Source organism: Podarcis pityusensis (assembly GCF_964106645.2).
Source record: "Podarcis pityusensis genome assembly, chromosome: 2".
NCBI classification, from domain to species: Eukaryota; Metazoa; Chordata; class Lepidosauria; order Squamata; family Lacertidae; genus Podarcis; species Podarcis pityusensis.
Genome location: NC_138029.1, coordinates 30,097,792 through 30,106,982, shown reverse-complemented (window position 1 = coordinate 30,106,982; position 9,191 = coordinate 30,097,792).

Here is a 9,191-nt window from a genome sequence, read left to right as displayed (position 1 = left end):
TTTATGGGCAAGTAGGCACCACCACTGGCCAAATAGCTGGCACTTTCCTTTCGCTTATGTTTCAGTCCAAATGCAAATAAGGCTCAGATGCCAGGGCTTTAATTGGATTCCTGCGCAGTTGGTTGGTGGCAGCAGTGCCTGGGGAAAGTCAGATTCTGGCTTTCTCTGATCTTTGTGAGCCAGTTGCTGCCTTATGGCTGCTTCTTCTGAGTTTGCTCATGCAACTGATATCAATTAGTGTGGATGGAAGTAGAGGTGGATTTAGGGAAGCATGATCAGTTCAGTCACACTGTGTGCAGAGAGCTTCAGGGGCACCACAGGGGGAGCTGCAACTATGATGTAGAATGGAAGGTACAGCTGGTGTGTGTGCTAAATTTTAGCATTGCACAGGGCACCGCTGAAATTTGAGACCCCAAGATCCTCCACGGGTGGAAGTGTTCTCTGTCAAAAATTATCACCTCATCTCCCATTAACAGGTCTTGGTTGCCCCTGTCTACTCTTTATGCTATGGCACAAACCTCCAAAATTCTTAGCATGTTACAAGTACCAACTACTGGAAGAGGATAGTTAACTCCACACTGCTGTTGGACTACATACGGAAACAGAATGACTTGGCTTTTTCCTGAGTTATAACCACACTTCCAGTTTGGGAGCACTTGTATTGCAGGGGCCTCTGTGCTGGTATATGCGTAAGGTATGCTTGTAGAAGGCCTGGAGAGAATCCGCAATATCCAGTTTAGAACTTGCCACATACTGGGAAAATCCATTCAGATTCCTCAATCAGTATCCCAGTCTTGTGAACTATCATGGGTTTTTGAGTGATGGAGACTAGAGGGATGACTTTTGCCAATGCAATTGATCTGCATTAATCCTAGATTGAATTGACTATTCAAAGAAGAACATTTATATTTTTATACTGTTCCAACCCATAGGCTCAAAGAAGCTTGTACAGTGGTACCTCGGGTTAAGAACTTAATTCGTTCTGGAGGTCTGTTCTTAACCTGAAACTGTGCTGCCGCACAATTTCTGTTCTCATCCTGAAGCAATGTTATTAACCCAAGGTACTATTTCTGAGTTAGCAGAGTCTGTAAGCTGACGTGTTTGTAACCCGAGGTACCACTGTAGTGGTTTTTTCCAATTTTTTTTTTTTTAATGATGTTTATTGAGAAATTTAAAGTTACAAAGAAAGAAGAAAGAAAAAACGAGAAAGAGAAAGAGAGAGAAAGAAGGAGGTAAACATAACAATTAAACAATACAGATCAATAAAAACCAAAGTCAAAAAAACAAAACAAAACACACAATACATCTAAATCAAAAAACAAGAATAAACAAACGATTAAAAAACAAGTCTAATATTCCCAAATCCTTAACTTTCATTAACTTATTTCAACGACCTCCCCACACCTCCCTTTTTTGTATTCTAGTTGTTAATTATCTCAGCAAATCCTTTCCATCTTTCACAATATTCTGTCATTTTAATTACCTTAATCTATTTTAACTTTATCTTACCTAAAAAGCCCTAAAACTTAAAACTTATATATACCAAATTCTTTTAACCATAACATATTCTTTCATGATTCTTTTTGACATTTCTGCTAGAGCCAAAAAATTTCATTCCAACATTTTTCTAATATTCATTAATTTTACAATACTTTTCTAAATAAATTTTGAAACTTTCTTCCAATCTTCATCCATTGTCTCTTCTTCCTGATCTCGGGTTTTGTCAGTCCTTTCTCGTCTATCTAATCCATCAACCTGGTGCTCTTATGTCCGAGGCTCTTAAATCTTTTCCATGTCCCTTCTGCAGGTCTTCTTCTTGTTTATACCTGCCCTTTACTTTTATCTTTTGTTGATCTTTTTCTTATTTCCTTTCCTTTCTCATTGGGGGGTAGGTCTCGGGAGAACTCCAATCCAAAAGTATCTCCATCTCTCCTCAGCAGATCAGCCCATTCCCCACAGTTACATTCCCCACAGTCCACACTGTAATCCAGAAAGTATTTAAAAGCATGTTTCAAAGTCTTTCCAAAATTAAGAGCCCTCACAACTCCAGACCCCCCCTGGTCCACGCCAGATTCAAACTTCAAGAACAGCGGCTTATACTCCTGCAAGGCCTCAGGTCTCTCCATTTGTGTTATTTGAGGTTCAACAACAACCTCCTCCATTTTCTTCTGCCCTTGCGATTGCCCTACCAAAACAGATTCCTGGGCTGGTTCCTGAATGGTTTCTATATGGGTATTCACCGTTTGTCCAAAGTTTTTTACTGCGACAGTCATCAAATCCATTTTCTCATGCATCTGCTCCAGCAAAGCACTTGTCTTGCAAAGAGCAAGCACCAAGACTTCTTGTAAACACATTTTTTTCCCCCATGGTTAGAGTCTGGTCTCACGATCCTAATCATACAGCTGTGAGGTCCCCAGATCAGCTCCGGCAACAAATTAACAAGCTCCCTCTAGAGGAGACAATTTCTATTTGTATCCATCTTTTAAAAGCAGGACCAACAAGGAAAAATTACTTTCACTTTTCAAATACTTTGTTTCTTTTGATTGCAAGAAGCAACATTGGAATCAATATATTTCTCTCTCTTTTTTTTTTTTTTACTATCTGTCAAAAGACGTTCCATTCACAGTCGATGAACTTTCCCCATAAATTCCTGTCTCTGACACCCCGTTCCCAGGTTTGAACGGTGGAAAATGTTTCTTTCTTTACTCTCTCTCCTGCAGGCTTAAACAGTCAAAAATCCCCCTCTTTTCTCCTGCTTCCAAGAGGGGTTTTGGTGGTGATGAATGAAGGAAATTTAGAACTTTATGTACGACTTTCCAGACTTTAGCTTACAAAGTTTTTGCTTCCATCTATTTACAAAAAACTGGAGGCGGACTTCCTGTTTAGAACCTTCCCGTTTCGGTGCCAAATTAAAATATTTCTTAGTACTTAATCCAATTTTCCGTTCTACTCACGGGTACTTGTTTAGAGTCCAAGTGTCCACAGGAAAAGGTCAGCGCTCTCCGGCAACGGCTGTGCGGCTTCACTCCGTAAAAGTAGCGGTTGATTCAAAACACCGCGCCTTCTCACCCCACGTCGCTTCGGACCCCCGAAAAAGGGTTTCCCTGCGAGTAGGGGAGGCGCTCCTGGTGTCAGCCGAATCCCACGTTCCCAGGCTTCCTCCGCCTGGGATTTTTAAAGGGTCTCCGCCTTCGCCGCCGCGGCAAGACCCGATTTTCACGCAGCGGCTTCCTCTCTGTCAGAGGAACTCCGCCATTGCCGATGGCGCTGTCCCGGAAGTCGGTTTTTTCCAAATGTTAAATGTCCTGCCACCTAGGATCTCCTGGTCAACTGGAAGCTGAGTTCTTAGTCAAGCAGGAATAGTCATTGTGGTGCCCGTCAGATGTTGAGGATTACAACCCCCACCAGCCCCACCCAGGATGGCTAATGGTCAGGGGTTATGGGGTTTATCAGTGTGGTGCCCTCCCATGGTTTTGGACTACATCTGCTGGGATGAGTAAATTGGCACCTTCCAGAATAATTTCTTTTGTGCAAGTTCATAAAGCACAGGAACCCTGGCCTCTTTTCCTTCTGGTCACTCTAAGACTGGGGCAGATTCTCATTCGCTGCCCCAATTCATCCCTGAAGGAGCAGCTCATCTGGCTGCAAAACTGTATGTTTCTGGCAACCATCCAGTTTCTGGAAAATGCAGTTACCTGGTAGGATGTGCCTTTCCTTGGATAGCAACCATAAATTCAGCTGTTGGGATTACGGCATACTCATGTTTTCTCTCTCTATCTCTCTCTGATGTACCCTAGCTATCACGTTGCATGTCTGTTTTCAACACAGCTCTAGCAAGTGCGTAAGAGCTTACCAGACCGATTCATGGGACAGCCTTCATAAAGCCGCTCCCCACTGGCCTGTGTGTGTTGCACCGTTGATGGTCTTGACTATGTTTGATGCTTGCCTGTAAAAAATGTAATGGGGTGGCAGGGACTGCAATGAGCACCTGGGGACCAGTGTCATTCCCTCATTGTTCTAACCTTTTCTCCCTTTTTATATATCATCAGAGCCCCTGGAAAGAAAGCATGTGCTCACATTATTCTTGCGGCTTGATGCCAGCCAAGTTCTCTGTAGGGCAGTGTCTCCCTTTCAAGTTTGCCAGCGAAGCCCCATAGTTTTATTTTAAGGGCATATTAATTAAAGGCAAACGTGACGCATGTCTTTTGACATCCAAATTAATAGTGAATGAGTTAATTATGAGAGGTGCCATTAGTGTGATGGAAGAGTCTGCACTGGCCCGGCCCAGGGGAGAGTAGAAAAACTGGCAAGATTGACTTCATAGGAATTCTGGGCAGCACAAACCAGCCTGTAGCTGGTAATCTGAGATGGGGTGGGAAGGTGCCAGTGTTGAGGGCAAGGCCAGCTCTTCCTTTAAATATTATAGCCTGCCTTGTCCCCATTTTTTAAAACAATATAAAAAAATATTAAATATCTAATTAAATAACAAATGAAGCAAAATGATTCAACAATCATATTTTCCTCAATTTAATGCCAACCACCACCACCAGTTCAAACTGAACAGAGATGGTGAATCTGTGACCATATGGATGATGTTGGACTTGCAACGTCCATTAGCTCCAGCAAGCATGGCCAATAGTCAGGGATGATGGGAGCTGTAGTCTAGCAACATCTGAAGGACCGCATCCCTGATGTAGAAGATCTTAGCAGCACTGCCAAACTATTATCAGACGCTGGCATTTTCCCAAGGGAAGCCATTCCATCGTTGTAGGAAACCAAAATGCTTTTCTGTATGTTTCAACTGCCCTGACTTGATAGACAGTCTGACACAGATAGGATAGCGCAGACAAAGGGAAAGGCGAACTAGAACGGATGGAAGCTGCCCAACAAGTGTATAGGGGAAATGAGGATCTTTGAGTTACAGCCCAATAACCCTAATAGGATGCAATACCAAATCACTTGCCTGTTGTCGATACATTTACTACAGCTGCTCTGCTAGCACTGGGCAAACACTCTAGGAAAGAGTTGTGTGATTGCTTAGGGGTCAGCGAAGAAGTTCCTACATGTTTCTAATGGGGCAAATGTTTTCAAGAAAACAACCCTGTCTGCAAATCAATATGTGGCTCATTTGCTGCTATCTTGATAAACAGGCAACAGCTGCTTTCCTGGCTGTAGGCAATAATTCCACATTTTCCAGGAGAGCTGGAAATAGCAGCCTTGGCTCACCTTGCAGGGATAAAAGCTGAAATACATTAAAGACTGTGCAGGCTGGTAGGAACAGGGGATATATGGGAAATAATTGGGCAGAAAAGAAGAGAGTTACCTAATAGGTAGGGCAATGTAGTGTGCGTTTTTTCCTAGGTTTCGTTCGTGAAACTCTTAAGACAGGGAGGCTTTCTGGTTCACCTCATTTTGTTCAGCAAATATTTTGTGGCTGAGGGAAATAAGTGTGCTTAAAGCAGCCTTTGCCAACCTGGTGCCCTCCAGATCCTTTGGTTTTTTAAAAATAATATTTATTAGTAGTTTCAGAGTTATAGAAAATAAAAAAATAAATAAATAAAAACAACACAATAATACATAAAAAAGAGAAAAAAGAAAACACAAAAACCAGTACAGCAGTACAGCAAAAAGATAAAAAGAAAAAAGGAAGACAGAAAAAAAAACACAAATCCCAAATTACATATCTATAACTTCCATTTGCTTGTTTCATTGACCTCCTCACACCTCCCTTCTTGCATTCCAGTTCAACTAGTTATTTCAGCAAATTCTTTCCATCTTTCTCAATTTTTGTTACAAAATTTATCTTAACAATTTAACCTAATAATTAGCTCAACAAATCCTTTCCATCTTTCCCCATATTCTGTTATTCAAATTACCTTAGTTTATTTAACCTTATCTTACCCTAAAATACCTTAAAGCTTAAATCTTAATTTTCAAATATACATAACTCCTGATATCATTTCTGCTAGAGTCATATAGTTTCATTCCAACATTTTCCCTAATATTCATTAATTTTAAGCTAATTCCCCAAATAGAAAGTTTTTATTTATAATTTTTTCCAATCTTCATCCAACGTCTCTTCTTCCTGGTCTCGGATCGTGTCAGTCCTTACTGTCTATTCCATCTAGTCCATCAACCTGGAAGCCTTATGTCCGAGGCCCTTAAGTCTCTTCCATGTCCCTTCTGCAGTTCTTCTTCTTCTTGTTTATACTTGCCCTTTTCCTTGTCTTTTGTTGGTCTCTTTCTTAATTTCTTTCCTTTCTCATTGAGGAGTAGGTCTCTGGGGAATTCCAACCCAAAATTGTCTCCATCTCTCTTCATCAGACCCGCCCATTCCCCACAGACCCACTCCCCACAGTCATCGCTATAGTCCAAAAAGTATTTAAAAGTATATTTCCAGGTCTCTCCAAAGTTAGGAACCTCCTCAGCTCCAAACTCCCCCTGGCCCACTCCAACTTCAATCTTCAGTGACAGCGGCTTATGCTCCTGTAGGGCCTCGGGTCTCTCCATTTGTATTATTTGAGGTGCAACCGCATCCTCCTCCATTATCTTCTGCACTTGCCCAGACAGTACAGGTTCATGAGTTGGTTCCTGAATGATTTCTGTATCAATGTTCCCTGTTTGTCCACAGTTATTAACCACAACAGTCATCAAATCCATTTTCTCATTCATCAAATCCATCTTCTCGTGCATCTGTTCCAGCAAGGCACTTGTCTTGCATAGAGCAAGCACCCAATCTTCCTCCCAGCTCATCTTTAGTCAAGGTCAGAAGAGACTGGTCCCACGATCTTAATCTCACAGCTGTTGAGTCCTCAAGTATACTGCAGCAACAATTTAACAAGCTCCCTCTAGAGGAGACAATTTCTATTTGTATCCATTTTTTTTTTTTAAGGCAAGTTCAACAAAGGAAAATTACTTTCATTTTTCAGATATTTTTCAGATATTTTGTTTCTTTAGAATGCAAAAGGCAACATTGGAATCAGTTTGTTTCTCTTCTTTAGCTATCTGTCAAAGTGTTCCATTCACAGTCGATGAACCTCTCCAACAATTTCTGTCTCTGACACCCTGTTCCCAGGTTAGAGACGGTGGAAACTTATCCTTCTTCACTCCCTCTCCTGCTAGGGTTGAACAAAGTCCCCCCCCCTTTTCTCCTGCTTCCAAGGGGGTTTCAGTAATTCTGAATGAAGGAAATTTAGACTTTTTAAACAGCTTTCCAGGCTTTAGCTTACAGAGTTTTTGCTTTAGTCTATATACAAAAAGCGGAAGGCGGACTTCCTGTTTTGAACCTTCCCACTTCGATGCCAAATTGAGATATTTCTTAATCCAATTTTCCTTTGTACTCATGGGTACTTGTTTTAAATCCAATTGTCCACAGGAAAAAGTCAGCGCTCTCCGGCAATGGCTCTGCGGCTTCACTCCGTGAAAATAGCAATCAGTTCGCAGCACCGCGCCACTCACCCCACTTCACTCTGGCGCCCCAAAATGGGGTTCCCGATGAGTAAGGGGGGCGCTCCTGGTGCCCTGCCGAACCCCACGTTCCCAGGCTTCCTCCGCCTGGGATTTCTAGCGGGTCCCCACCTTCGCCGCAGTGGGAAGACCCAGTTTCCATGGAGCCCGTTCCTCCGGTCGGAGGAACTCCGCCATTCACCGATGGCGCTGACCCGGAAGTCCAGATCCTTTGGATCAAAACTCCCAACAGCCTCAGCCAGCATAGCTCTGCTGTCTGGGTCTGATGGAAGTTATAGTCGAAATCATCTGGAGGGTGGCACCAGGTTGATGAAGAATGAGAAGAGCTGTTCCTCCTGCCTCTCCTGACTTCGATTGTCCATGGCATGAAGAAGCCAAGATGTCCCACTTTCTTTATTTTGAAGGGCAGGCAGGCAATCACTCAGAAAACTTACATTAGGAAGCTTGCAGGAGAATCTTTCTTCCACATTCTTAAGGGCCAGCCAGAATTCACTCTCAGAACATAGGCTGGACCTTTTACACAGGATCTGCATTCTAACTGGTGCTCAGGCATACCTGTCCCCTAAAGCCTGAAATAACCCAGCTTTTCTGGATTTAGCATTGCCGGAGGGGCTAAGGAACAATTTTTTCCAACTTTTCCTTTCTTGAAAAAAGATGATTCAAATATAAAAATGATTAAATGCTTTTCATGGTTATATAAATGACATGGTCATTTTAACTGTCCCCCAGACCAGATAGGCTCAACTTTTGCATGAGTATAGCTTGGGTATTGTTGAAATGTTCCAACTAAGTGAGCTAACTGTGTGGGTCTTGGGTACTGTCCTGGCCAGCATGTACTTAACTCCCCAGCGAGGCGCTGGGTCTATAGTTGGGGCCTGCATGATTGGCCTCTGCCAAAGAGGTTGGGTCACATGTAAAGCAGGGGTGTCTACCTTGTGACTCTCCAGATGTTGTTGGAGTACAGCTGCTATCATCCTTGACCATTGGCCATGCTGGCTGAAGTTGATGGGATTTGGAATCCAGTAACATCTGCAAAGTCATAGTTTAGTCACCTCTGATTTGAAGGGTGCCACAACCTCTTGCCTTCCACAGTTTTCAAGAAGTAACTTTCATGTAAAATGTTGGGGTGCTCCAAGGGGACACGTTGCGCCTTCCAGCTTCCCTGTGGAGATGTTAGACCTTTCTTGAAGGTCACACTATATGGCCTTTTCATGAATGGATGCTTTTTCATGAACCCCAGTTCATCATGTACTAAGGTAACTTAGCCACTGCACAAAACAACTCACAATGTGGGATGACTTAAAAGTGTTCCCCACATGGCAGCCATAATGAGAACATTGGCTATCAAAGTCTTCTCCTGCAGGGATGCGGAAACTGTGGGCTTCAAATGTTGCCGCACAACATCTCCAATCAGCATGGTGAATAGTAAGTGGTGGTGACAGTTGTACTCCAACATCTCAAGAGCCTTACGTTTCCCATTCCTATTCTTCTGAAAGAAAAAAAATGAACTAGTACAGGTTGAGCAAGAACCACCAGAAGAAAGACCTTCCTGTTTCATTATGTGCAGTTGTAATTTTGTCACTGAATTAAACTTGATAATTTTTTTGTTTATCGCTAAGCACTGGCATTTTGGAAACAGCTTTCTCTGCTTCTCAGTGAGGCTTTGTTGTTGTTGTTTAGTCATGTCCGACTCTTCGTGACCCCATAGACCAGAGCACGCCAGG